Genomic DNA, 4599 nt, shown 5'->3' on the forward strand with positions numbered 1-4599 from the left:
TGCAGCTGACCCATGCTGCCAAAAAAGCAGGTAGATATAGAGATCAAGATCAGAGAGACCCCGGCTGACATGTTCTGATGGGGAAAAGGAGAGCTGGGGACTGGCCAAGCCTATGTAGGCAACATGGACATTTATATAACACATTACAGTTTATGAGCGCTTTCATCTTCAATATGCCATTTGATTTTAAGCAACTGAATTATGTAAGAGGCAGATAATATTCTTATTCCCGGATAATATAAGTATCCCCATTTATTCTCATAAATGAAGAAATTGAGGCTTGCCAGATATGACAATTTTAGTGAGGACAGAGCTATAACTCAAACCTACATCAGTTCATGCCTCTTAAGCTTGCGTTGTTTGGAATATCAGCCCCCAGTAGACCTAATAGGTTAGCTGCACATCAAAACACAATGCAATAAATTCAAGTCTTCCAGTATGGCTGGAGCTGAGTTTGTGATGCAGGCGGATGGTAAGCGGTTTGGCCGGGCTCATAAGCTGTTTTCAAGAACTTATAATTTATTCTAAAGGCAGTGGGGGCTTCCCTGGTGGCACGGTGGTTAAGAATCCTCCTGTCAATGCAGGGGACACGGCTTCAAGCCCTGGTCCAGGAAGATCCCACATGCCGCGGAGCAACTAAGCCCGTGCACCACAACTACTGAGCCTGAGCTCTAGAGCCTGTGAGCCACAACTACTGAGCCCGTGTACCACAACTACTGAAGCCCTCACGCCTAGAGCCCATGCTCTGCAACAAGAGAAGCCACTGCAATGAGAAGCCCACGCGCAGCAACAAACACCCAACACAGCCAAAAAATAAATAAATAAATTTAAAAAAATAATAAAATCTGTGAACTTAAAAAAAAGAAAAAGGCAATGGGAAGGATGTATTCAAGTTTGTATTTCAAAACAGGGATCAGCAATCTATGCATCAGAAGCCAAACCTGGTCCACTGCCTGTTTCATAACTAGTTTTATTCAACCACATTTATGCCTATTTATTTTCATATTGTCTATGGCTGATGTCGTGCTACAAAGGTAGATTTGAATAGTTGCAACAGAAATCATAGGGCTCTCTCTAAGATAATTACTACTGGCCCTTAACAGAAAACGTTGGCTGACTGTTTCGGAGAGATCTCTGACTGTGATGTTGATCAGAGGCAACAAAGATGAGACACAGTAGCCCAGCCAGAAGTCTACTTCAAAAGGTTAGTGAAAGGGCTTCCCTGGTGGCGCAGTGGTTGAGAGTCCACCTGCCAATGCAGGGGACGAAGGTTCGTGCCCCGGTCCGGGAAGATCCCACATGCCGCGGAGCGGCTGGGCCCGTGAGCCATGGCCGCTGAGCCTGCGCGTCCGGAGCCTGTGCTCCGCAACGGGAGAGGCCACAACAGTGAGGCCTGCGTACCGCGAAAAAAAAAAAAAGTTTAGTGAAAGATGACAAGAATCTGAAGTAGGTTTGGGGCAATGGCAATGATCTCAAAGATCTGATGTGAGGATTCTAAAGGACTTGGAGCCTGGATATGTAATTTGAGGAGCTGGAAAGATAAGAATGATTCCAATTACACTATTAGATTTTTTTAAGACAGTAATTGATGGCGCAGGATTAGATTCTTCACCCAGAAAGAGCATAAAGAGTGAGAGAAAAGGTCCCAGGCAGAACCTCAAAGAATGTAGATGTATAAACACTGGGCAAACAGAGAGACGCATCTGAGAAAATTTAGGAGTTCCCAGACAGGTGAGAGGACAGCCGAGGGTCAGTAGTGTCAAACACGCCACTGGATGGAGGTGAGGACCCAAAACTTGCCATTGGATTTGTCTAGAAGGAGCAGTTGCTATGGAAAGGCAAGAGGCATACCCCAGACTTTGGTGGGCAGAGAAATGGCAGAGAGGTGAGGAAGTGGGGAGAGAAATAGACACAACATTTACAAATGCTTGATTTGGAAGGGAAAGGTGGTGATAGACAGGCAGCTGCGGGGAAACCTAAGACTGAGCAACAGTTTCATTTTTTTGTTCTTTGTCTTTTACTAAAGGAACTCTGTGAGCAAGTTTAGATAATGAGGATGAGCCTGTAAAGAGAGAAACTGAAGATACAGGGGTCAGTGAGGCTGACTGATGGAGGATGGCTGCCACAGAGGCAGGAGGGAAAAATCCAGAGCAAGGAGAAAACAAGATCATTTATTGCAAGTGAAGAAGGATGCCACAGAATAGGTGGCTTGAGAAGTCATTATAGACGATGGCAAAGAGAAAAATAACTAGGGCAGCCCAGAATTGCCAGGCAGAACTAAAGGTCCAACTGAAGATCCATGAGTTGCGTGATTTTCTCCACCAGTGTAAACAGTTTAAGTAGAAAACTAAACACAACATCTCAGGAGTGAGGAGTTGCAATAACTCAATAGTTCAGCTGAGAGAAGTGGTATCTAAAGTCTTTGGTATAAAGGATACATTCTTATCCTTCCGGCTCTGTGAATATTTTTCACTTCTTGAATCAAAGTAGAGTCCCAAAGACTACAATTGTGGACCACAGCAACTTAGCCTCTCATAGAAGTGTCTTCACCCAGTTTCAATTAAATTTTCTGGCCTTTCCAAGCTATCCAGAGAGAGGTCCATATGGTGTTGTTCTGGGTTCCTGTTGTAACTTAAAGGGAAATTTTCACAATGTCGGGAGCCCTTGATGTCCTGCAAATAAAGGAGGAATTCACTTAGGTGGCACCAACCTTGACTTCCAAAGGGAACAGTACATCTGCAAAAGGAAAAAATGAGAGCATCTATATTACAAATCTGAAGAGACCCTGGGAGAAGCTTCTGCTGACAGCTTGTGCCGCTGTTGCCCATTGAAACCGGCTAACGTCAGTGTCATATCCTCCAGGAATACCAGCCCGCAGACTGTGCTGAAGTTTGCTGCTGCCACTGCTACTACTCCTATTGCTGGCTGCTTCACTCCTGGAACCTTCACCAACCAGATCCCAGCAGGCTTCCGGGAGCCAAGATTTCCGGTGGTTACTGATCCCAGGGCTGCCCACCAGCCTCTCACGCAGGCACTTACGTTGACCCGCCTACAGTTGCTCTGTGTAACATGGACTCTCCTCCATGCTATGCAAACGTTGCCACCCAGTACAACAACAGGGAGGGGTGGTGGGTTGCAGCCAGGGAAGTTCTATACATGCGTGGCGTCACCTCCCGTGAACACTCGTGGGAGGTCATGCCTGATCTCTACTTCTACAGAGATCCTGAAGAGATTGCAATAGAATAGTAAGCCACTGATTAAAAGGCTGTGACCAAGGAGGAATTTCAGGGTCAATGGACTGCCTCAGCTCCCTAATTTACTGCTACACAACCTAAGGTTGCACACTGGTCTGAAGGTGTGCATGTGCCCCCAGTGCCTATCCAGCAGTTCCCTGCTGACGCCAGCCACTGAAGACTGGCCTGCCGTTCTTACTGCTCAGGCCACTGGGTAGGTAGGAACAACCACTGAATGGTCTTAAGCTGTTCTTCCACAGACTCTTAAACAGGAAATGAAAATAAGGTTGACAAAAAATAAAGTTTCCAAAAAGAAATTTCTGATTTCTTCTAATCTATCGATTGAAGCCCAACTTCACTGGAAGTTGTAGTAAAGACCCTACGTTGATCCTAAGCTGTGTTAAACCCAAAATTCAAGTGAGTCTGAGGATGTCTGAGACTCTAGCCTGATGGGGGAGACTCTAAAAGTACCTTTATATGAGGGTGAGAGGAGCAAGATGGGAAACACATCTTAAGTGACAAGAGAATCAATGTATTGACGTCTTCAATGTTGATACAACCAACGCTCGCCAATTAGTATTTCACCAAACTCACTGTGAGGCAATGAACACAAGGTATCAGCGTCATTGGTATGAAGAGTTACAATCTGAGGGCTTGCTTATTTGGAGGCAAACATTGTTCCAGGTCCTTGTCCTACGTTGTCTCATTTAATGCAGCAAACTTCTGAAGGGGTATTACTATTGTTTCTCTTTAATAGCTGAAGAAACAGGCTTGAGTTGCTAAGTGACTTTCCTGAGATCACGCAGCCGGTTATTAGTAGCACCAAGCTCCACACTGGTGAAGCCATAACTATCCTAGACACCTGTCTAATGACAGGAGTATCAACAGTCCACAAAGTCAGGTATACAAGAAACTTTTGAAAATTTCTTTAACTCAGTTTAATTTCTATCTGAAGCCTCATCTTGAAACTTCTACTACTATTAACCTGGGCCATTTCAAGATTTCACCACTCTTATTCTACTCTGAGTTAATGGCGATGTTTGGGAGCTGATGTGGTAGCAAGGCATTGGGTGCACCCTGAATCTTAGCAATCTGCCCACAGTAAATACTACTAACACAGCCATTGCTCCATTCAGTGTGGCCCCGGGACCATGGGCCAAAACTTGTCAAGTACAGCAAATTGGTTTCTTTTGTGCTTTTTAAATGTAGAATTAGATTGCCTTTGGGCAGGGCATACACTCTACAGTTCTGTACAAGCCCCCTTAGTCTCCCATTCACACCACTTCCAACCTCACATGTATGTTACCCACCAGGAACCTGGATACGTTGAGTTTATGAGCCTGGTTAGAGAACCCACAAAGCCTTG

The 4599-nt window shown here is 45.1% G+C and overlaps 1 pseudogene; it reads left to right on the forward strand.

Moving 5' to 3' along the window:
• The first annotated feature begins 2651 nt into the window (after positions 1-2651).
• On the forward strand, positions 2652-3478 carry LOC101287591 (40S ribosomal protein SA-like; annotated as a pseudogene).
• The last annotated feature ends 1121 nt before the right edge of the window (positions 3479-4599 follow it).

This window comes from Orcinus orca, chromosome 12, assembly GCF_937001465.1.
Source record: "Orcinus orca chromosome 12, mOrcOrc1.1, whole genome shotgun sequence".
NCBI lineage: Eukaryota > Metazoa > Chordata > Mammalia > Artiodactyla > Delphinidae > Orcinus > Orcinus orca.